The following is a 23,568-nucleotide window of genomic DNA, read 5'->3' on the forward strand; positions in this document are numbered from 1 at the left end:
TCAAAGAATACAATTCGCATTTCTGACATGGTACACGAATGCAATGGGTGCTTCACCTATTTGTCAAGAAACCCTGCAGGAAACAAGTGTCTGAGGTAACATCAGCTCCCTGGTGGTCTGGTCTAGTGGATAGCATTCAGTGCTTTCACCGCCACGGCCCGGGTTCGATTCCCGGTTAGAAAAAACTGTTAAAACCTACGAGTGTTTGTTTGTCGGTGATTAGTTGCTTTGTAATAAACAAGTGCATACAGGGCTTGGCCTAAGGACTTTTGTAATTCTACAAAGGTTGATTTTTGTGATACTATGTCGAGCTCCTCGCCTGCTGCGCCCCTAACCTTTAATTTGACACACTGACTCTGACAAACAATTTTCCCTTTTTGAAGACTTGTTATGCATCCTAATTTCGAGGTTGGGAGCAACAAACATTATTAAAATACTGTGTTTGATTTCTGTAGGGCTGTGCATTAACGCCGAGTCCATACATCACAACAATGAGGGAGGGATACTGTGGTCACTTCTCCAATTTGAACAAGATAATAACTGATGAAAATAAGAGACACCTGAACCATCTCCCCGTCTGAGGTAGATCAGCTCCCAGGTATTCTAATGGCTAGGGTCCGGCGCTCCACACACAACCAGCCTAGTCACTGACAGCTTCCAGATTTTGTTGGTTGCATTGCACAGGCAGGAGAGAGCAGACTAACAAATGACTCATCGTCTGCACTCCTCCCCACTAACATGCTGTAGAACTATCCTCATAGCCTCTTTTGTTCATGGATACCTTGCAACGATTATTTTCTCAGATCTTGGGCGATTTAGGCCAAGGCCAGGAACAAAAAGGCCACACTTCTCTGGAGCCGGGCAGAATAAATTTGCTTAGGCAGAGAGAGGATTTGTGTGAGGCTTTCTCCCGGCGGCTAGAGCAGAGGGCCAACCTGTTGCTGTGATGGCAGTCAATCAAGGCTTATACTGAATGTAGGAAGTTTTGCCTTGATTTTAATCTCTTCTTTGCTGGTTCTTCGTCAAACAGAGCGAGACGAGGGTCTGTTTCTTGTTTGAGCTTTTCTTCTGACGTCTGATATAGGAAGGATCAATGCCTGACAGCAGATAGAGATTGTCGGTTCTAATAGATTTCAATCATCCAGTTAAAGCCTTGCAGACAGTGTTTAGGACAGGGTCGATTTCGGCAACTTGACTGCAACATGACATGAAGCACTTTTGATTGAATCATAAGGCGAGTTCAGTTTCTCGGATAGTGGCAGAATCTGTTCCGCAGCTGGTATCGGCCAGTTTTTTAGGATGCTGTTCCCAACTCCAACCTTAGCTTTAACTCCTCTCAAAATGATATTTGAAGGTGACCAAGATAGACTGTCTGTGGTTGTATTGAAGCTGTTTTCTGTACCAACTGACTTTAGGCTAACCATTGGTATATGTGTTCTTGAGGTGGAAGACTGTAATTAAACTGTTGTCAGGAATTGCTCATAGGTGATTAGTTGCGTTGTAGTAAATAAGACCATACAGGGCTTGGCCTAACGAATTTTCCCTTTTTGAAGACTTGTTATGCATCCTAAATTCGAGGGTTGCAACAAACGTTTGTAAAAAACTGTGTCTGATTTCTGTAGGGCTGTGCATTAACGCCAAGTCCACACATCACAACATTGAGGGAGGGATACCGTGGTCACTTCTCCAATTTGAACAAGATAATAACTGATGAAAGTAAGAGACACCTGAACCATCTCCCCGTCAGGGAATCGAACCCTGGTCTTCCGCGTGACAGGCGGAGATACTGTCCACTATACTAACGAGGACTGCTCAACACAGCCTTTTCGAAGGGACAAGCCAATGTTCATAGCTTTTGCCTGTCATGCCACAACCAAAGCATTGCGATTTCATCTTTCTGCCATCTCATAATGCCATCAAATTGATAGTAGTGTAGTAGGGTAGTGTGGCCGAGCGGTCTAAGGCGCTGGATTAAGGCTCCAGTCTCTCGGGAGGCGTGGGTTCAAATCCCACCACTGCCATTTTTGTTGGTAGCACACTTGTATCTTCCCTGACTGAGGCGATAAGACCCTGGGCCAAGAAGACAATAGAAGACATGAGGAAAGAAAGTCTGCTCTTGTTAGAGTTGTATAATGTTTCAACGTCCAAGTCCAAATTCATGCAGCACTTTCCATTGTGTAGTGTTTATCACTTCACTTCACACGAAAGTTCACCCGGTTCAAAGAATACAATATTGAGGGAGGGATACTGTGGTCACTTCTCCAATTTCAACAAGATAATAACTGATGAAAATAAGAGACACTTGAACCATCTCCCCATCAGGGAATCGAACCCTGGTCTTCCGCGTGACAGGCGGAGATACTGTCCACTATACTAAAGAGGACTGCTTTGCCCAGCACTTTCCAAGGGACAAGGCAACGTTTGTGGCTTTTGCCTGCCATGCGACAACCAAAGCATTGCGATTTCATCTTTCTGCCATCTCATAATGCCGACAAACTGATCAGCTAAAAACACTCATTCAGGGTAGTGTGGCCGAGTGGTCTAAGGCGCTGGTTTAAGGCTCCAGTCTCTTGGGAGGCGTGGGTTCAAATCCCACCACTGCCATTTTTGTTGGTAGCACACTTGTATCTTCCCTGACTGAGGCGTTAAGATCCTGGGCCAAAAAGACAACAGAAGACACAAGGAAGGAAAGTCTGTTTGCTCTTGTTAGACTTGTATAATGTTTCAACGTCCAAGTCCAAATTCATGCAGCACTTTCCATTGTGTAGTGTTTATCACTTCACTTCACACGAAAGTTCCCCTGGTTCAAAGAATACAAATCGCATTTCTGACATGGTACACGAATGCAATGGGTGCTTCACCTATTTGTCAATAAACCATGCAGGAAACAAGTGTCTGAGGTAAGATCAGCTCCCTGGTGGTCTAGTGGCTAGGATTCGGCGCTTTCACCGCCGCGGCCCGGGTTCGATTCCCGGTCAGGGAAAAACCGTTTAACCCTACGAGAAAACGCTCGTAGGTAATTAGTTGTGTTGTAGTAAGTAAGACCATACAAGGCTTGGCCTAAGGGCTTTTCTAATTCTACAAAGGTTGATTTTTGTGATGTTATGTCGAGCTCGTCACCTGCTGCGTCCCTAACCTTTAATTTGACACACTGACTCTGACAAACAATTTTCCCTTTTTGAAGACTTGTTATGCATCCTATTTTCGAGGGGTGCAACAAACATTATTAAAATACTGTGTTTGATTTCTGTAGGGCTGTGCATTAACGCCGAGTCCACACATCATAACATTGAGGGAGGGATACTTTGGTCACTTCTCCCAAGTTCCATCCATCCATCCATCTTCTTCCGCTTATCCGAGGTCGGGTCGTGGGGGCAGCAGCTTAAGCAGGGAAGCCCAGACTTCCCTCTCCCCAGCCACTTCGTCCAGCTCCTCCCGGGGGATCCCCGGGATACTGTGGTCACTTCTCCAATTTGAACAAGATAATAACTGATGAAAATAAGAGACACCTGAACCATCTCCCCGTCAGGGAATCGAACCCTGGTCTTCCGCGTGACAGGCGGAGATACTGTCCACTATACTAACGAGGACTACTTTGCTCAGCCCTTTCCAAGGGGCAAACCAACGTTCGTGGCTTTTGCCTGCCATGCCACAACCAAAGCATTGCGATTTCATCTTTCTGCCATCTCATAATTCCGACAAATTGCTCCGTTAAAAGCACTTGTACAGGGTAGTGTGGCCGAGCGGTCTAAGGCGCTGGATTAAGGCTCCAGTCTCTCGGGAGGCGTGGGTTCAAATCCTACCACTGCCACTTTTGTTGGTAGCACACTTGTATCTTCCCTGAGTGAGGCGATAAGACCCTGGGCCAAGAAGACAATAGAAGACATGAGGAAAGAAAGTCTGTTTGCTCTTGTTAGACTTGTATAATGTTTCAACGTCCAAGTCCAAATTCATGCAGCACTTTCCATTGTGTAGTGTTTATCACTTACCTTCACATAAGAGTTCCCCTGGTTCAAAGAATACAATTCGCATTTCTGACATGGTACACGAATGCAATGGGTGCTTCACCTATTTGTCAAGAAACCATGCAGGAAACAAGTGTCTGAGGTAAGTTCAGCTCCCTGGTGGTCTAGTGGCTAGGATTCGGCGCTTTCACCGCCGCGGCCCGGGTTCGTTTCCCCGTCGGGGCAAAACCGTTCAACCCTACGAGCGTTTGCACGTAGGTAATTAGTTGTGCTGTAGTAAATAAGACCATACAGGGCTTGGCCTAAGGACTTTTCTAATTCTGCAAAGGTTGATTTTTGTGATGCTATGTCGAGCTCGTCACCTGCTGCGTCCCTAACCTTTAATTTGACACACTGACTCTGACAAACAACTTTCCCTTTTTGAAGACTTGTTATGCATCCTAATTTCGAGGGGTGCAACAAACATTATTAAAATACTATGTTTGATTTCTGTAGGGCTGTGCATTAACGCCGAGTCCACACACCACAACATTGAGGGAGGGATACTGTGGTCACTTCTCCAATTTCAACAAGATAATAACTGATGAAAATAAGAGACAACTGAACCATCTCCCCATCAGGGAATCGAACCCTGGTCTTCCGCGTGACAGGCGGAGATACTGTCCACTATACTAACGAGGACTGCTTTGCACAGCCCTTTCCAAGGGACAAGCCAGCGTTCGTGGCTTTTGCCTGCCATGCCACAACCAAAGCATTGCGATTTCATCTTTCTGCCATCTCATAATTCCGACAAATTGATCCGCTAAAAGCACTTCTACAGGGTAGTGTGGCCGAGCGGTCTAAGGCGCTGGATTAAGGCTCCAGTCTCTCGGGAGGCGTGGGTTCAAATCCCACCACTGCCATTTTTGCTGGTAATGCACTTCTATCCTCCCTGACTGAGGCGATAAGACCCTGGGCCTAATTTGGACAGCTTTGGAAAGCTTGCAAAAATAGGGCAAACAAGTTGGGTTTGGAGTTTTCCACGCCAGGTATGCAATAATAAAAGCACAACCAGCACAGTTTTAAGGCCCCGCAGCAGTCTCTGGTGAAGCTAAACGTTGGACGTGCGTGTATGTTTATCAACATGTCGTTTGAAGATCTCCGCCCCTACTTAAGACATTCTGGCCACTTTTATCTGTTTCTGTATTTGGATCACATCGCAGTAATAGAATGTCTCACTGGCCGGCACGGAGCCACTTGCAGGAGGGAGTTGGCCTGTCTGGTGACATTGTGTAGAAACAACAACCTTAACATCAACATGGACTACACCAAGAAGACAATAGAAGACATGAGAAAAGAAAGTCTGTTTGCTCTTGTTAGACTTGTATAATGTTTCAACGTCCAAGTCCAAATTCATGCAGCACTTTCCATTATGTACTGGTTATCACTTCACTGTCCCCTAAGACACGAACATTCCCTGGTTCAAAGAATACAATTCGCATTTCTGACATGGTACACGAATGCAATGGGTGCTTCACCTATTTGTCAAGAAACCATGCAGGAGACAAGTGTCTGAGGTAAGATCAGCTACCTGGTGGTCTAGTGGCTAGGATTCGGCGCTTCCACCGTCGATTCCAATGGATTTCAAGCATCCGGTTAAAGCCTTGCAAACAGTGTTTAGGACAGGGTCGATCTCGGCAACATGACATGAAGCACTTTTGGCTGCATTGAATCATAAGGCGAGTTCAGTTTCTTGGATAGTGGCAGAATCTGTTCCCCAGCTGGTATGGGCCAGTTTTTTAGGATGCTTTTCCCAACTCCAACCTTAGCTTTAACCCTCTCAATATGATATTTGAAGTTGACCAAGATAGACTGTCTGTGGTTGTATTGAAGCTGTTTTCTGTACCAACGGACTTTAGGCTAACCATTGGTATATGTGTTCTTGAGGTGGAAGGCTGTAATTAAACTGTTGTCAGGGTTTGCTCGTAGGTGATTAGTTGCGTTGTAGTAAACAAGTCCATACAGGGCTTAGCCTAAGGACTTTTTTAATTCTACAAAGGTTGATTTTTGTGATGCTATGTCGAGCTCGTCACCTGCTGCGTCCCTAACCTTTAATTTGACACACTGTGTTGGATTTAATATGTGTATTTGTTATGTGTATATGTATTTATGGCGGACTTACCTGGGACTTTAAGATGGGCGGGGCTACCACTGACAGGTGACCATGTCGGTAGCTTTAAAAATGGCGTCATTGTTTCATTTGTAAAAACAGCGTACTTCGTCACCAGCATACCCCACTGGTAAGATCATTTGTTATGTCCGCTTTGCTTTGTTAGATCAGCTGAATTATTGATTAAATTCCATGCTTGCCTGCTTCCTTGCTTTTCTGTTTGTTGTAAGTCCGCTGTGTCCGCAGCGCTTGTTGTGCGGCGGACTTGCTGCGTCACAACCAGGGCAAACACTCACTATTTAGTCTTTGACCAACATTGGCAAAATTAACAGTAATGTGTGGATTTGGGAATCGAACCCTGGTCTTCCGCGTGACAGTCGGAGATACTGTCCACTATACTAACGAGGACTGCTTTGCACAGCCCTTTCCAAGGGACAAGCCAACGTTCGTGGCTTTTGCCTGCCATGCGACAACCAAAGCATTGCGATTTCATCTTACTGCCATCTCATAATTCCGACAAATTGATCAGTTAAAAGCACTTGTACAGGGTAGTGTGGCCGAGCGGTCTAAGGCGCTGGATTAAGGCTCCAGTCTCTCGGGAGGCGTGGGTTCAAATCCCACCACTGCCATTTTTGTTGGTAGCACACTTGGATCTTCCCTGACTGAGGCGATAAGACCCTGGGCCAAGAAGACAATGGAAGACATGAGGAAGGAAAATCTGTTTGCTCATGTTAGACTTGTATAATGTTTCAACGTCCAAGTCCAAATTCATGCAGCACTTTCCATTGTGTAGTGTTTATCACTTCACTTCACACGAAAGTTCCCCCGGTTCAAAGAATATAATTCATATGTCTGACATGGTAGACTAATGCAATGGGTGCTTCACCTATTTGTCAAGAAACCATGCAGGAAACAAGTGTCTGAAGTAAGATCAGCTCCCTGGTGGTCTAGTGGCTAGGATTCGGCGCTTTCACAGCCGCGGCCCGGGTTCGATTCCCGGTCAGGGAAAAACCGTTCAACCCTATAAGCGTTTGCTCGTAGGTAATTAGTTGTGTTGTAGTAAATAAGACCATACAGGGCTTGGCCTAAAGACTTTGCTAATTCTACAAAGGTTGATTTTTGTGATGCCATGTCGAGCTCGTCATCTGCTGTGTCCCTAACCTTTAATTTGACACACTGACTATGACAAACAATTTTCCCTTTTTGAAGACTTGTCATGCATCCTAATTTCGAGGGGTGCAACAAACATTATTAAAATACTGTGTTTGATTTCTGTAGGGCTGTGCATTAACGCCGAGTCCACACATCACAACATTGAGGGAGGGACACTGTGGTCACTTCTCCAATTTGAACAAGATAATAACTGATGAAAATAAGAGACATCTGAACCATCTCCCGGTCAGGGAATCGAACCCTGGTCTTCCGCGTGACAGGCGGAGATACTGCCCACTATACTAACGAGGACTGCTTTGCCCAGCCCTTTCCAAGGTACAAGCCAACGTTCGTGGCTTTTGCCTGTCATGCCACAACCAAAGCATTGCGATTTCATCTTTCTGCCATCTCATAATGCCGACAAACTGATCAGTTAAAAATACGCATTCAGGGTAGTGTGGCCGAGCAGTAGAGATGCGCGGATACGCAATTATTTCATCCGCAACCGCATCATAAAGTTGTCAACCATCCGCCATCCACCCGACCTAACATTTAATCAGAACCGCATCCGCCCGCACCCGCCCGTTGTTATATATCTAATATAGACGATGCAAGGCATTAGTGAGGTTATAAAGCTTTTGCCTGTTAAAGAAAGGAGACTGATCCAATGCAGCACAGACATTCGCGTGCCACGCTGTCACGACCCAGACGCACACCAGTGCGCAATCATATAGGAGCCGCGCTGAGCGCACCTCCAAACGCGTCTCGCTGCCGGCGATGGCCGGGTATGGTCCCGACGCTCCAGCGCCATCCATTTTCAGGGCTAGTTGATTCGGCAGGTGGGTTGTTACACACTCCTTAGCGGGTTCCGACGTCCATGGCCACCGTCCTGCTGTCTATATCAACCAGGGTGAGCCCCACCCCTTTCGTGAGCGCACTGCGCGAGGAGTGACCCCTGTTACGCGCCCCCGGCAACGGGGGTGGCGGGCAGGTAAGCTGCGCGGGCGGAGCGCGCGGAGTGACCCCTGTTACGAGCCACCGGCCACGGGGGTGGCGGGCAGGTAAGCTGCTTACCTGCTGCGCGTGACGCCGGCCGCGGCGAAGGCGGACGAGGCGGGGTGTCGGTGCGGTGGGCGCGGTGGTGACCCTGGACGTGCGTCGGGCCCTTCTCGCGGATCGCCTCAGCTACGGCTCCCGGTGGGGCCCTTTCGGGGGAAGGGGCCTCGGTCCCGGACCCCGGCGAGGCGTCCCTTCTCCGCTCCGTAAAAGTGTCCATCTATTCTTTTTTTTTTTTCTTCTGTTGTGGCATATGCTGCAGGTGCCTGCTCGTTTTTCGTATGTGGGTAACAACATTTAACTATGTATATATATTTCCGAATTGGTTTAACTGCCACCCGCCTGAATCTATTTAGAATCTTTTTTTTTTTTTTTTTCAACCGCCCGACCCGACCCGCGGATAAAATCTAATTTTTTTGAATTTCATCCGCCCGATCCGCGGACTCCGCGGGTGTGCCCGCAAACCGCGCATCTCTACCGAGCAGTCTAAGGCGCTGGATTAAGGCTCCAGTCTCTCGGGAGGCGTGGGTTCAAATCCCACCACTGCCATTTTTGCTGGTAACACACTTGTTTCTTCCCTGACTGAGGCGATAAGACCCTGGGCCTAATTTGGAAAGCTTTGGAAAACTTGCAAAAATAGGGCAAACACGTTGGCTTTAGAGTTCTCCACGCCAGGTATGCAATAATAAAAACACAACCAGCACAGTTTTAAGGCCCCGCAGCAGCCACCGGTAAAGCTAAAAGGTGGACGTGTGTGTATGTTTATCAACATGTCGTTTGAAGATCTCCGCCCCTACTTAAAACATTCTGGCCACTTTTATCTGTTTCTGTATTTGGATCACACCGCAGTAATAGGATGTCTCACTGGCCGGCACGGAGCCACTTGCAGGAGGGAGTTGGCCTGTCTGGTGACATTGTGTAGAAACAACAACCTTAACCTCAACCCTCTTTTGTTCATGGATACCTTGCAACGATCCTTTTCTCAGATCTTGGGCGATTTAGGCCAAGGCCAGGACCAAAAAGGCCACACTTCTCTGGAGCCGGGCACAATAAATTTGCTTAGGCAGAGAGAGGATTTGTGTGAGGCTTTCTCCCGGCGGCTAGAGCAGAGGGCCAACCTGTTGCTGTGATGGCAGTCAATCAAGGCTTATACTGAATGTAGGAAGTTTTGCCTTGATTTTTAATGTCTTCTTTGCTGGTTCTTAGTCAAACAGAGCGAGACAAGGGTCTGTTTCTTGTTTGAGCTTTTCTTCTGACGTCTGATATAGGAAGGATCAATGCCTGACAGCAGATAGGGATTGTCGGTTTTAATAGATTTCAAGCATCCAGTTAAAGCCTTGCAAACAGTGTTTAGGACAGGGTCGATTTCGGCAACTTGACTGCAACATGACATGAAGCACTTTTGATTGAATCATAAGGCGAGTTCAGTTTCTCGGATAGTGGCAGAATCTGTTCCCCAGCTGGTATCGGCCAGTTTTTTAGGATGCTGTTCCCAACTCCAACCTTAGCTTTAACCCTCTCAATATGATATTTGAAGGTGACCAAGATAGACTGTCTGTGGTTGTATTGAAGCTGTTTTCTGTACCAACCGACTTTAGGCTAACCATTGGTATATGTGTTCTTGAGGTGGAAGACTATAATTAAACTGTTGTCAGGAATTGCTCATAGGTGATTAGTTGCGTTGTAGTAAATAAGACCATACAGGGCTTGGCCTAACGAATTTTCCCTTTTTGAAGACTTGTTATGCATCCTATTTTTGAGGGTTGCAACAAACGTTTGTAAAATACTGTGTGTGATTTCTGTAGGGCTGTGCATTAACGCCAAGTCCACACATCACAACATTGAGGGAGGGAGACCGTGGTCACTTCTCCAATTTCAACAAGATAATAACTGATGAAAATAATAGACACCTGAACCATCTCCCCGTCAGGGAATCGAACCCTGGTCTTCCGCGTGACAGGCGGAGATACTGTCCACTATACTAACGAGGACTGCTGTGCACTGCCCTTTCCAAGGGACAAGCCAGCGTTTGTGGCTTTTGCCTGCCATGCGACAACCAAAACTTTGCGATTTCATCTTTCTGCCATCTCATAATGCCGACAAACTGATCAGTTAAAAACACTCATTAAGGGTAGTGTGGCCGAGCGGTCTAAGGAACTGGATTAAGGCTCCAGTCTCTCGAGAGGCGTGGGTTCAAAGCCCACCACTGCCATTTCTGCTGGTAACGCACTTCTATCTTCCCTCACTGAGGCGATAAGACCCTGGTCCTGCTTTGGAAAGCTTGCAAAAATAGGGCAAACAAGTTGGGTTTGGAGTTTTCCACGCCAAGTATGCAATAATAAAAGCACAACCAGCACAGTTTTAAGGCCCCGCAGCAGTCTCCGTTAAAGCTAAACGTTGGACGTGCGTGTATGTTAATCAACATGACGTTTGAAGATCTCCGCCCCTACTTAAAACATTCTGGCCACTTTTATCTGTTTCTGTATTTGGATCACACCGCAGTAATAGGATGTCTCACTGGCCGGCACGGAGCCACTTGCAGGAGGGAGTTGGCCTGTCTGGTGACATTGTGTAGAAACAACAACCTTAACATCAACATGGACTACACCAAGAAGACAATAGAAGACATGAGGAAGGAAAGTCTGTTTGCTCTTGTTAGACTTGTATAATGTTTCAACGTTCAAGTCCAAATTCATGCAGCACTTTCTATTATGTAGTGGTTATCACTTCACTGTCGCCTAAGACACGAACATTCCCTGGTTCAAAGAATACAATTCGCATTTCTGACACGGTACACGAATGCAATGGGTGCTTCACCTATTTGTCAAGAAACCATGCAGGAGACAAGTGTCTGAGGTAAGATCAGCTCCCTGGTGGTCTAGTGGCTAGGATTCGGCGCTTCCACCGTCGGTTCCAATGGATTTCAAGCATCCGGTTAAAGCCTTGCAAACAGTGTTTAGGACAGGGTCGATCTCGGCAACATGACATGAAGCACTTTTGGCTGTATTGAATCATAAGGCGAGTTCAGTTTCTCGGATAGTGGCAGAATCTGTTCCCCAGCTGGTATGGGCCAGTTTTTTAGGATGCTGTTCCCAACTCCAACCTTAGCTTTAACCCTCTCAATATGATATTTGAAGTTGACCAAGATAGACTGTCTGTGGTTGTATTGAAGCTGTTTTCTGTACCAACGGACTTTAGGCTAACCATTGATTTATGTGTTCTTGAGGTGGAAGGCTGTAATTAAACTGTTGTCAGGGTTTGCTCGTAGGTGATTAGTTGCGTTGTAGTAAACAAGTCCATACAGGGCTTAGCCTAAGGACTTTTCTAATTCTACAAAGGTTGATTTTTGTGATGCTATGTCGAGATCGTCACCTGCTGCGTTCCAAACCTTTAATTTGAAACACTGACTCTGACAAACAATTTCCCCTTTTTGAAGACTTGTTATGCATCCTAATTTTGAGGGGTGCAACAAACATTATCAAAACACTGTGTTTGATTTCTGTAGGGCGGTGCAGCAACGCCGAGTCCACACATCATAACATTGAGGGAGGGATACTGTGGTCACTTCTCCAATTTCAACAAGATTATAACTGATGAAATTAAGAGTCACCTGAACCATCTCCCCGTCAGGGAATTGAACCCTGGTCTTCCGCGTGACAGGCGGAGATACTGGCCACTATACTAACGAGGACTGCTTTGCACAGCCCTTTCCAAGGGCCAAGCCAACGTTCGTGGCTTTTGCCTGTCATGCCACAACCAAAGCATTGCGATTTCATCTTTCTGCCATCTCATAATTCCGACAAATTGATCCGTTAAAAGCACTTGTACAGGGTAGTGTGGCCGAGCGGTCTAAGGGGCTGGATTAAGGCTCCAGTCTCTCGGGAAGCGTGGGTTCAAATCCCACAACTGCCATTTTTGTTGGTAGCACAATTGTATCTTCCCTGAGTGAGGCGATAAGACCCTGGGCCAAGAAGACAATAGAAGACATGAGGAAGGAAAATCTGTTTGCTCTTGTTAGACTTGTATAATGTTTCGACGTCCAAGTCCAAATTCATGCAGCACTTTCCATTATGTAGTGTTTATCACTTCACTGTCCCCTAAGACACGAAAATTCCCTGGTTCAAAGAATACAATTTGCATTTCTGACATGGTACACGAATGCAATGGGTGCTTCACCTATTTGTCAAGAAACCATGCAGGAGAGAAGTGTCTGCGGTAGATCAGCTCCCTGGTGGTCTAGTGGCTAGGATTCGGCGCTTTCACCGCCGCGGCCCGCGTTCAATTCCTGGTCAGGGAAAAACTGTTAAACCCTACGAGCGTTTGCTCGTAGGTGATTAGTTGCGTTGTAGTAAACAAGACCATACAAGGCTTGGCCTAACGAATTTTCCCTTTTTGAAGACTTGTTATGCATCCTAATTTCGAGGGTTGCAACAAACGTTTGTAAAATACTGTGTCTGATTTCTGTAGGGCTGTGCATTAACGCCAAGTCCACACATCACAACATTGAGGGAGGGATACCGTGGTCACTTCTCCATTTTCAACAAGATAATAACTGATAAAAATAAGAGACACCTGAACCATCTCCCCGTCAGGGAATCGAACCCTGGTCTTTCACGTGACAGGAGGAGATACTGTCCACTATACTAACGAGGACTGCTTTGCTCAGCCCTTTCCAAGGATCAAGCCAATGTTCGTGGCTTTTGCCTGTCATGCCACAACCAAAGCATTGCGATTTCATCTTTCTGCCATCACGTAATGCCATCAAATTGATGCGTTAAAAGCACTCTTTCAGGGTAGTGTGGCCGAGTGGTCTAAGGCGCTGGATTAAGCCTCCAGTCTCTTGGGAGGCGTGGGTTCAAATCCCACCACTGCCATTTTTGTTGGTAGTACACTTGTATCTTCCCTGACTGAGGCGATAAGACCCTGGGCCAAGAAGACAATAGAAGACATGAGGAAGGAAAGTCTGTTTGCTCTTGTTAGACTTGTATAATGTTTCAACGTCCAAGTCCAAATTCATGCAGCACTTTCCATTATGTAGTGTTTATCACTTCACTTTCCCCTAAGACACGAAAATTCCCTGGTTCAAAATATACAATTTGCATTTCTGACATGGTGCACGAATGCAATGGGTGCTTCACCTATTTGTCAAGAAACCATGCAGGAGACAAGTGTCTGCGGTAGATCAGCTCCCAGGTGTTAGGGTCCGGCGCTCCACACACAACCAGCCTAGTCACTGACAGCTTCCAGATTTTGTTGGTTGCATTGCACAGGCAGGAGAGAGCAGACTAACAAATGACTCATCGTCTGTACTCCTCCATACTAACATGCTGTAGAACTATCCTCATACCCTCTTTTGTTCATGGATACCTTGCAAAGATCCTTTTCTCAGTTCTTGGGCGATTTAGGCCAAGGCCAGGACCAAAAAGGCCACACTTCTCTGGAGCCGGGCAGAATAAATTTGCTTAGGCAGAGAGAGGATTTGTGTGAGGCTTTCTCCCGGCGGCTAGAGCAGAGGGCCAACCTGTTGCTGTGATGGCAGTCAAGCATGGCTTATACTGAATGTAGGAAGTTTTGCCTTGATTTTAATCTCTTCTTTGCTGGTTCATCGTCAAACAGAGCGAGACGAGGGTCTGTTTCTTGTTTGAGCTTTTCTTCTGACGTCTGATATAGGGAGGATCAATGCCTGACAGCAGATAGAGATTGTCGGTTCTAATAGATTTCAAGCATCCAGTTAAAGCCTTGCAAACAGTGTTTAGGACAGGGTCGATTTTGGCAACTTGACTGCAACATGACATGAAGCACTTTTGATTGAATCATAATGCGAGTTCAGTTTCTCGGATAGTGGCAGAATCTGTTCCCCAGCTGGTATCGGCCAGTTTTTTAGGATGCTGTTCCCAACTCCAACCTTAGCTTTAACCCTCTCAATATGATATTTGAAGGTGACCAAGATAGACTGTCTGTGGTTGTATTGAAGCTGTTTTCTGTACCAAGTGACTTTAGGTTAACGATTGGTATATGTGTTCTTGAGGTGGAAGACTGTAATTAAACTGTTGTCAGGAATTGCTCATAGGTGATTAGTTGCGTTGTAGTAAATAAGACCATACAGGGCTTGGCCTAACGAATTTTCCCTTTTTGAAGACTTGTTATGCATCCTAATTTCGAGGGTTGCAACAAACGTTGTAAAATACTGTGTCTGATTTCTATAGGGCTGTGGATTAACGCCAAGTCCACACAGAGGTGGGACCAAGTCATTGTTTTGCAAGTCACAAGTAAGTCTCAAGTCTTTCCCCTAAAGTCCGAGTCAAGTCCCGAGTCAAGACAGGCAAGCCCCGAGTCAAGTCCAAAGTCAAGACTGGAAAGTCTCAAGTCAAGTCCTAAGTCCTGCATTTTGAGTTTCGAGTCCTTTCAAGTCCTTTTAACCACAGACTAATATATTAACACAGATTGTGTATGCTTTTCAAACACTGTATTTATTTATTAAAACAAGTGCATTTTAAATTGCAGGAAAGAAAATTGTGCTGACATTGCACTTTATAATAGCACTATTAACCAGTCATTTTAAACATTAACTCATTCCTTTACAGAACAAACACACTAAAAAATAAAGTGCAAATGTACTTATTTGTACAAAAGTGTTAACATTGAAAAAACATGACATATACGTGAACATAACAAAAAAGTTGTACTTTTTATATGTCAGGGCCCTATGCTGCATTGCATTTGCAAAAGACCAAATTAGCCAAGAGTCTGTCAGTCATTTGTGCACGATGGGGGCGTAGTATGATGCCACCATGGCTGAAAACTCGCTCCACTGGAGCACTGGAGGCAGGCACTGCCAAGACTCTCATGGCCACTCGGAACAGTGAAGGAAGAGTCTTCATGTTCAATGCCCAGAACAAAAGGGGGGAGAGAGTTTTTTTGGGTTGGTGCACTACTTGTAAGTGTATCTTGTGTTTTTTATGTTGATTTAATTAAAAAAAGAAAAAAAAAAAAATATATATATATATATATTTCTTGTGCGGCCCGATACCAATCGATCCACGGACCAGTACCGGGCCACGGCCCGGTGGTTGGGGACCACTGAGGTAAACAACCAACAGTATGTCAGAAAGCTAGCTAAAACGGTACACATATTCATAATGTAGTATACATTTTAACTGACCTTTATTTTACTATTTTTGTCTTTTTTTAGGTGGCTAAAATACGCGGTGCTGCTGACCGCCGTCTAACGTTACGTGTGATATATTGACTAACGTAACCCTGCTTAAAAAAAATCACTGAACAAAAAGTATGAATAAGGTAGTGAACTGCAACAGATTCCCGTGTTTGCAATAACGTTATAACGTTAGCAGTGAGTTTACAGCCTCACTGATTTAACTACACAGCAAATAAAAGTCACGTTGCTTAGCCAATAAACGTTATCTTACATTCAAAACTTACCGTTCTTTGTGCAACTTCAAATGCCGGACGAAGTTGGAAGTTGTTGCCTCTCCATCAGTAATTTTCGAACCGCATGTGTTGCATACTGCAAACCGTTTTGTGTTGACCACCTCGTAATTTTTATACCCAAACTAAATTATTTTAGGTATCATTTTTTGTTCACTGGCGTGTGGTTTGGACATGTCTTCTTCGTTGGTTGTCCTGCAATTTGATTGGATGAATGCTGTGTGAGGAAAACAAAGTAGATCTAATATGATTGGCTGTTGTACTGAGAGCACACCAGCTGACACACGCAACGCTGATAGCTAGACAAGTACACAATGAAAAATACGGAGCGCTCCCGAATAACTTTTTCATCTTTGGGTTTTGGGGAAAGTAGCAAGTCATGTCAAGTCATGTCAATTCAAAAGGCTCAAGTCCAAGTGAAGTCACAAGTCATTGATGTTAAAGTCTAAGTCAAGTTGCAAGTCTTTTTACATTTTGTCAAGTCGAGTCTAAAGTCATCAAATTCATGACTCGAGTCCACACATCACAACATTGAGGGAGGGATACTGTGGTCACTTCTCCAATTTGAACAAGGTAATAACTGATGAAAATAAGAGACACCTGAACCATCTCCCCGTCAGGGAATCGAACCCTGGTCTTCCGCGTGACAGGCGGAGATACTGTCCACTATACTAACGAGGACTGCTTTGCACAGCCCTTTCCAAGGGACAAGCCAACGTTCGTGGCTTTTGCCTGCCATGCGACAATCAAAGCATTGCGATTTCATCTTTCTGCCATCTCATAATTCCGACAAATTGATCCGTTAAAAGCACTTGTACAGGGTAGTGTGGCCGAGCGGTCTAAGGCGCTGGATTAAGGCTCCAGTCTCTCGGGAGGCGTGGGTTCAAATCCCACCACTGCCATTTTTGTTGGTAGCACACTTGTATCTTCCCTGAGTGAGGCGATAAGACCCTGGGCCAAGAAGACAATAGAAGACATGAGGAAGGAAAGTCTGTTTGCTCTTGTTAGACTTGTATAATGTTTCAACGTCCAAGTCCAAATTCATGCAGCACTTTCCATTGTGTAGTGTTTATCACTTCACTTCACATAAGAGTTCCCCTGGTTCAAAGAATACAAATCGCATTTCTGACATGGTACACGAATGCAATGGGTGCTTCACCTATTTGTCAAGAAACCATACCGGAAACAAGTGTCTGAGGTAAGATGGTCTAGTGGCTAGGATTCAGCGCTTTCACTGCCGCGGCCCGCGTTCAATTCCCAGTCAGGGAAAAAACGTTAAACCCTACGAGCTGATTAGTTGCGTTGTAGTAAACAAGTCCATACAGGGCTTGGCGTAAGGACTTTTCTAATTCTACAAAGGTTGATTTTTGTGATGCTATGTCGAGCTCGTCGCCTGCTGCGTCCCTAACCTTTAATTTGACACACTGACTCTGACAAACAATTTTCCCTTTTTGAAGACTTGTTATGCATCCTAATTTCGAGGGGTGCAACAAACAATATTAAAATACTGTGTTTGATTTCTGTAGGGCTGTGCATTAACGCCGAGTCCATACATCACAACATTGAGGGAGGGATACTGTGGTCACTTCTCCAATTTGAACAAGATAATAGCTGATGAAAATAAGAAACACCTGAACCATCTCCCCGTCAGGGAATCAAACCCTGGTCTTCCGCATGACAGGCGGAGATACTGTCCACTATACTAATGAGGACTGCTTTGCACAGCCCTTTCCAAGGGACAAGCCAGCGTTCGTGGCTTTTGCCTGCCATGCCACAACCAAAGCATTGCGATTTCATCTTTCTGCCATCTCATAATGCCGACAAAATGATCAGTTAAAAACACGTATACAGGGTAGTGTGGCCGAGCGGTCTAAGGCGCTGTATTAAGGCTCCAGTCTCTCGGGAGGCGTGGGTTCAAATCACACCACTGCCATTTTTGCTGGTAACACACTTGTATCTTCCCTGACTGAGGCCTAATTTGGAAAAGCTTTGGAAAGCTTGCAAAAATAAGGCAAACACGTTGGCTTTGGACTTCTCCACGCCAGGTATGCAATAATTAAAAACACAACCAGCACAGTTTTAAGGCCCCGCAGCAGCCTCCGGTAAAGCTAAAAGGTGGACGTGTGTGTATGTTTATCAACATGTCGTTTGAAGATCTCCGCCCCTACTTAAGACATTCTGGCCACTTTTATCTGTTTCTGTATTTGGATCACACCGCAGTAATAGGATGTCTCACTGGCCGACACGGAGCCACTTGCAGGAGGGAGTTGGCCTGTCTGGTGACATTGTGTAGAAACAACAACATTAACCTCAACACGGACTACACCAAGAAGACAATAGAAGACATGAGGAAAGAAAGTCTGTTTGCTCTTGTTAGACTTGTATAATGTTTCAACGTCCAAGTCCAAATTCATGCAGCACTTTCCATTATGTAGTGGTTATCACTTCACTGTCGCCTAAGACACGAACATTCCCTGGTTCAAAGAATACAATTCGCATTTCTGACATGGTACACAAATGCAATGGGTGCTTCACCTATTTGTCAAGAAACCATGCAGGAGACAAGTGTCTGAGGTAAGATCAGCTCCCTGGTAGTCTAGTGGCTAGGATTCGCCGCTTCCACCGTCAGTTCCAATGGATTTCAAGCATCCGTTTAAAGCCTTGCAAACAGTGTTTAGGACAGGGTCGATCTCGGCAACATGACATGAAGCACTTTTGGCTGTATTGAATCATAAGGCGAGTTCAGTTTCTCGGATAGTGGCAGAATCTGTTCCCCAGCTGGTATCGGCCAGTTTTTTAGGATGCTGTTCCCAACTCCAACCTTAGCTTTAACCCTCTCAATATGATATTTGAAGGTGACCAAGATAGACTGTCTGTGGTTGTATTGAAGCTGTTTTCTGTACCAACTGACTTTAGGCTAACCATTGGTATATGTGTTCTTGAGGTGGAAGACTGTAATTAAACTGTGGTCAGGAATTGCTCATAGGTGATTAGTTGCGTTGTAGTAAATAAGACCATACAGGGCTTGGCCTATTGAATTTTCCCTTTTTGAAGACTTGTTATGCATCCTAATTTCGAGGGTTGCAACAAACGTTTGTAAAATACTGTGTCTGATTTCTGTAGGGCTGTGCATTAACGCCAAGTCCACACATCACAACATTGAGGGAGGGATACCGTGGTCACTTCTCCAATTTCAACAAGATAACTGATGAAAATAAGAGACACCTGAACCATCTCCCCGTCAGGGAATCGAACCCTGTTCTTCCGCGTGACAGGCGGAGATACTGTCCACTATACTAACGAGGAAAGCTCACAGCCTTTTCAAAGGGACAAGCCAATGTTCGTGGCTTTTGCCTGTCATGCAACAATCAAAGCATTGCGATTTCATCTTTCTGCCATCACGTAATGCCATCAAATTGATCCGTTAAAAGCACTCATTCAGGGTAGTGTGGCCGAGGGGTCAAAGGCTGGATTAAGGCTCCAGTCTCTCGGTAGGTGTGGGTTCAGATCCCACCACTGCCATTTTTGTTGGTAGAACACTTGTATCTTCCCTGACTGAGGCGATAAGACCCTGGGCCAAGAAGACAATAGAAGACATGAGGAAGGAAAGTCTGTTTGCTCTTGTTAGACTTGTATAATGTTTCAACGTCCAAGTCCAAATTCATGCAGCACTTTCCATTGTGTAGTGTTTATCACTTAACTTCACACGAAAGTTCCCCCGGTTCAAAGAATACAATTCGCATTCCTGACATGGTACACGAATGCAATGGGTGCTTCACCTATTTGTCAAGAAACCATGCAGGAAACAGGTGTCTGAGGTAAGATCAGCTCCCTGGTGGTCTAGTGGCTAGGATTTGGTGCTTTCACCGCAGTGGTCCGGGTTCGATTCCCGGTCAGTGAAAAACTGTTCAACCCTATGAGCATTTGCTTGCAGGTAATTAGTTGTGTTGTAGTAAATAAGACCATACAGTGCTTGGCCAAAGGACCTTTCTAATTCTACAAAGGTTGATTTTTGTGATGCTATGTCGAGCTCGTCACCTGCTGCGTCCCTAACCTTTAATTTGACACACTGACTCTGACACACAATTTTCCCTTTTTGAAGACTTGATATGCATCCTAATTTTGAGGGGTGCAACAAACATTATTAAAATACTGAGTTCGATTTCTGTAGGGCTGTGCATTAACGCCGAGTCCACACATCACAACATTGAGGGAGGGATACCGTGGTCACTTCTCCAATTTGAACAAGATAATAACTGATGAAAATAAGAGACACCTGAACCGTCTCCCCGTCAGGGAATCGAACCCTGGTCTTCCGCGTGACAGGCGGAGATAATGTCCACTATACTAACGAAGACTACTCCACACTGCCTTTTCGAAGGGTTTAGCCAATGTTCGTGGGTTTTGCCTGTCATGCCACAACCAAAGCATTGCGATTTCATCTTTCTGCCATCACGTAATGCCAACAAATTGAGCCGTTAAAAGCACACATTCAGGGTAGTGTGGCCGAGCGGTCTAAGGTGCTGGATTAAGTCTCCAGTCTCTCAGGAGTTGTGGGTTCAAATCCCTCCACTGCCATTTTTGTTGGTAGCACACTTGTTTCTTCCCTGACTTAGGCGATAAGACCCTGGGCCAAGAAGACAATAGAAGACATGAGGAAAGAAAATCTGTTTCCTCTTGTTAGACATACATGTATATAATGTTTCAACGTCCAAGTCCAAATTCATGCAGCACTTTCCATTGTGTAGTGTTTATCACTTACCTTCACATAAGAGTTCCCCTGGTTCAAAGAATACAATTCGCATTTCTGACATGGTACATGAATGCAATGGGTGCTTCACCTATTTGTCAAGAAACCATGCAGGAAACAAGTGTCTGAGGTAAGATCAGTTCCCTGGTGGTCTAGTGGCTAGGATTCGGCGCTTTCACCGCCCCGGCCTGGGTTCGATTCCCGGTCAGTGAAATACCGTTAAAACCTACGAGCTTTTGCTCGTAGGTGATTAGTTGTGTTGTAGTAAACAAGTCCATACAGGGCTTAGCCTAAGGACTTTTCTAATTCTAGGAAGGTTGATTTTTGTGATGCTATGTCAAGCTCGTCACCTGCTGCGTCCCTAACCTTTAATTTGACACACTGACTCCGACAAACAATTTTCCCTTTTTGAAGACTTGTTATGCATCGTATTTTCGAGGGGTGCAACAAACATTATTAAAATACTGTTTTTGATTTATGTAGGGCTGTGCATTAACGCCGAGTCCACACATCATAACATTGAGGAAGGGATACTTTGGTCACTTCTCCCAAGTTCCATCCATCCATCCATCTTCTTCCACTTATCCGAGGTCGGGTTGTGGGGGCAGCAGCTTAAGCAGGGAAACCCAGACTTCCCAAACCCCAGCCACTTCGTCCAGCTCCTCCTTGGGGATCCCGAGGCGTTCCCAGGCCAGCCGGGAGAGATAGTCTTCCCAGCGTGTCCTGGGTCTTCCCCGTGGCCTCCTACCGGTCGGACGTGCCCGAAACACCTTCCTAGGGAGGCGTTCGGGTGGCATCCTGACCAGATGCCCGAACCACCTCATCTGGCTCCTCTCGATGTGGAGGAGCAGCGGCTTTACTTTGAGCTCCCCCCGAATGACAGAGCTTCTCACCCTATCTCTAAGGGAGAGCCCCGCCACTCGGCGGAGGAAACTCATTTCGGCCGCTTGTACCCGTGATCTTGTCTTTTCGGTCATGACCCAAAGCTCATGACCATAGGTGAGGATGGGAACGTAGATCGACCGGTAAATCGAGAGCTTTGCCTTCCGGCTCAGCTCCTTCTTCACCACAACGGATCGATACAGCGTCCGCATTACTGAAGACGCCGCACCGATCCGCCTGTCGATCTCACGATCCACTCTTCCCCCACTCGTGAACAAGACTCCGAGGTACTTGAACTCCTCCACTTGGGGCAAGATCCCCTCCCCAACCCGGAGATGGCACTCCACCCTTTTCCGGGAGAGAACCATGGACTCGGACTTGGAGGTGCTGATTCCCATCCCAGTCGCTTCACACTCGGCTGCGAACCGATCCAGTGAGAGCTGAAGATCTTGGCCGGAGGAAGCCATCAGGACCACATCATCTGCAAATAGCAGTGACCTAATCCTGCAGCCACCAAACCAGATCCCCTCAACGCCCTGACTGCGCCTAGAAATTCTGTCCATAAAGGTTATGAACAGAATCGGTGACAAAGGGCAGCCTTGGCGGAGTCCAACCCTCACTGGAAACGTGTCCGACTTACTGCCGGCAATGCGGACCAAGCTCTGACACTGATTATACAGGGAGCGAACTGCCACAATAAGACAGTCCGTTACCCCATACTCTCTGAGCACTCCCCACAGGACTTCCCGGGGTACACGGTCGAATGCCTTCTCCAAGTCCACAAAGCACATGTAGACTGGTTGGGCAAACTCCCATACACCCTCAAGGACCCTGCCGAGAGTATAGAGCTGGTCCACAGTTCCACGACCAGGACGAAAACCACACTGTTCCTCCTGAATCCGAGGTTCGACTATCCGGCGTAGCCTCCTCTCCAGTACACCTGAATAGACCTTACCGGGAAGGCTGAGGAGTGTGATCCCACGATAGTTGGAACACACCCTCCGGTTCCCCTTCTTAAAGAGAGGAACCACCACCCCAGTCTGCCAATCCAGAGGTACCGCCCCCGATGTCCACGCGATATTGCAGAGTCTTGTCAACCAAGACAGCCCCACAACATCCAGAGCCTTAAGGAACTTCGGGCGGATCTCATCCACCCCCGGGGCCTTGCCACCGAGGAGCTTTTTAACTACCTTGGCAACCTCAGCCCCAGAAATAGGAAAGCCCACCACAGATTCCCCAGGCCCTGCTTCCTCATAGGAAGACGTGCTGGTAGGATTGAGGAGGTCTTCGAAGTATTCCCTCCACCGATCCACAACATCCGCAGTCGAGGTCAGCAGAGCACCATCCCCACCATACACGGTGTTGACACTGCACTGCTTCCCCTTCCTGAGGCGGCGGATAGTGGTCCAGAATTGCTTCGAAGCCGTCCGGAAGTTTTTTTCCATGGCCTCCCCGAACTCCTCCTATGTCCGAGTTTTTGCCTCCGCGACCGCTGAAGCCGCACACCGCTTGGCCTGTCGGTACCTGTCTGCTGCCTCAGCAGTCCCATGAGCCAAAAGAACCCGATAGGACTCCTTCTTCAGCCTGACGGCATCCCTCACCGCCGGCGTCCACCAACGGGTTCTAGGATTACCGCCACGACAGGCACCAACTACCTTGCGGCCACAGCTCCAATCGGCCGCCTCGACAATAGAGGTACGGAACATTGTCCACTCGGACTCAATGTCCAGCACCTCCCTCGTGACATGTTCAAAGTTCTTCCGGAGGTGGGAATTGAAACTCTCTCTGACAGGAGACTCTGCCAGGCGTTCCCAGCAAACCCTCACAATGCGTTTGGGCCTGCCAGGTCTGTCCGGCATCCTCCCCCACCATCGCAGCCAACTCACCACCAGGTGGTGATCGGTAGAAAGCTCCGCCCCTCTCTTCACCCGAGTATCCAAAACATGAGACCGCAAATCCGATGACACAACTACAAAGTCGATCATGGAACTGCGGCCTAGGGTGTCCTGGTGCCAAGTGCACATATGGACACCCTTATGTTTGAACATGGTGTTTGTTATCGACAATCTGTGAAGAGCACAAAAGTCCAATAACAGAACACCACTCGGGTTCAGATCCGGGCGGCCATTCTTCCCAATCACACCTCTCCAGGTTTCACTGTCGCTGCC

At 46.5% G+C, this 23,568-nt stretch overlaps 18 non-coding genes across 18 annotated transcripts; 10 read left to right on the top strand and 8 right to left on the bottom strand.

Moving 5' to 3' along the window:
• Positions 1–1,736: 1,736 nt before the first annotated feature.
• trnad-guc (transfer RNA aspartic acid (anticodon GUC)) lies at positions 1,737–1,808 on the bottom strand. The gene has a single exon. It is a non-coding gene; the product is annotated as a tRNA-Asp (tRNA).
• A 131-nt stretch (positions 1,809–1,939) lies between these two features.
• trnal-aag (transfer RNA leucine (anticodon AAG)) lies at positions 1,940–2,021 on the top strand. Its single transcript has one exon. It is a non-coding gene; the product is annotated as a tRNA-Leu (tRNA).
• Positions 2,022–2,311: 290 nt separating this feature from the next.
• Positions 2,312–2,383, bottom strand: trnad-guc (transfer RNA aspartic acid (anticodon GUC)). The gene has a single exon. It is a non-coding gene; the product is annotated as a tRNA-Asp (tRNA).
• Positions 2,384–2,522: 139 nt separating this feature from the next.
• Positions 2,523–2,604, top strand: trnal-aag (transfer RNA leucine (anticodon AAG)). Its single transcript has one exon. It is a non-coding gene; the product is annotated as a tRNA-Leu (tRNA).
• Positions 2,605–2,911: 307 nt separating this feature from the next.
• Positions 2,912–2,983, top strand: trnae-uuc (transfer RNA glutamic acid (anticodon UUC)). The gene has a single exon. It is a non-coding gene; the product is annotated as a tRNA-Glu (tRNA).
• Positions 2,984–3,518: 535 nt separating this feature from the next.
• trnad-guc (transfer RNA aspartic acid (anticodon GUC)) lies at positions 3,519–3,590 on the bottom strand. Its single transcript has one exon. It is a non-coding gene; the product is annotated as a tRNA-Asp (tRNA).
• Positions 3,591–3,729: 139 nt separating this feature from the next.
• trnal-aag (transfer RNA leucine (anticodon AAG)) lies at positions 3,730–3,811 on the top strand. Its single transcript has one exon. It is a non-coding gene; the product is annotated as a tRNA-Leu (tRNA).
• A 763-nt stretch (positions 3,812–4,574) lies between these two features.
• On the bottom strand, positions 4,575–4,646 carry trnad-guc (transfer RNA aspartic acid (anticodon GUC)). The gene has a single exon. It is a non-coding gene; the product is annotated as a tRNA-Asp (tRNA).
• A 139-nt stretch (positions 4,647–4,785) lies between these two features.
• trnal-aag (transfer RNA leucine (anticodon AAG)) lies at positions 4,786–4,867 on the top strand. Its single transcript has one exon. It is a non-coding gene; the product is annotated as a tRNA-Leu (tRNA).
• A 1,794-nt stretch (positions 4,868–6,661) lies between these two features.
• On the top strand, positions 6,662–6,743 carry trnal-aag (transfer RNA leucine (anticodon AAG)). The gene has a single exon. It is a non-coding gene; the product is annotated as a tRNA-Leu (tRNA).
• Positions 6,744–7,050: 307 nt separating this feature from the next.
• Positions 7,051–7,122, top strand: trnae-uuc (transfer RNA glutamic acid (anticodon UUC)). Its single transcript has one exon. It is a non-coding gene; the product is annotated as a tRNA-Glu (tRNA).
• A 3,119-nt stretch (positions 7,123–10,241) lies between these two features.
• Positions 10,242–10,313, bottom strand: trnad-guc (transfer RNA aspartic acid (anticodon GUC)). Its single transcript has one exon. It is a non-coding gene; the product is annotated as a tRNA-Asp (tRNA).
• A 139-nt stretch (positions 10,314–10,452) lies between these two features.
• trnal-aag (transfer RNA leucine (anticodon AAG)) lies at positions 10,453–10,534 on the top strand. Its single transcript has one exon. It is a non-coding gene; the product is annotated as a tRNA-Leu (tRNA).
• Positions 10,535–11,941: 1,407 nt separating this feature from the next.
• trnad-guc (transfer RNA aspartic acid (anticodon GUC)) lies at positions 11,942–12,013 on the bottom strand. The gene has a single exon. It is a non-coding gene; the product is annotated as a tRNA-Asp (tRNA).
• Positions 12,014–13,114: 1,101 nt separating this feature from the next.
• trnal-aag (transfer RNA leucine (anticodon AAG)) lies at positions 13,115–13,196 on the top strand. Its single transcript has one exon. It is a non-coding gene; the product is annotated as a tRNA-Leu (tRNA).
• Positions 13,197–16,377: 3,181 nt separating this feature from the next.
• trnad-guc (transfer RNA aspartic acid (anticodon GUC)) lies at positions 16,378–16,449 on the bottom strand. The gene has a single exon. It is a non-coding gene; the product is annotated as a tRNA-Asp (tRNA).
• A 139-nt stretch (positions 16,450–16,588) lies between these two features.
• trnal-aag (transfer RNA leucine (anticodon AAG)) lies at positions 16,589–16,670 on the top strand. The gene has a single exon. It is a non-coding gene; the product is annotated as a tRNA-Leu (tRNA).
• Positions 16,671–20,053: 3,383 nt separating this feature from the next.
• On the bottom strand, positions 20,054–20,125 carry trnad-guc (transfer RNA aspartic acid (anticodon GUC)). Its single transcript has one exon. It is a non-coding gene; the product is annotated as a tRNA-Asp (tRNA).
• Positions 20,126–23,568: the final 3,443 nt, after the last annotated feature.

Source organism: Nerophis lumbriciformis, linkage group LG03 (assembly GCF_033978685.3).
Source record: "Nerophis lumbriciformis linkage group LG03, RoL_Nlum_v2.1, whole genome shotgun sequence".
NCBI classification, from domain to species: Eukaryota; Metazoa; Chordata; class Actinopteri; order Syngnathiformes; family Syngnathidae; genus Nerophis; species Nerophis lumbriciformis.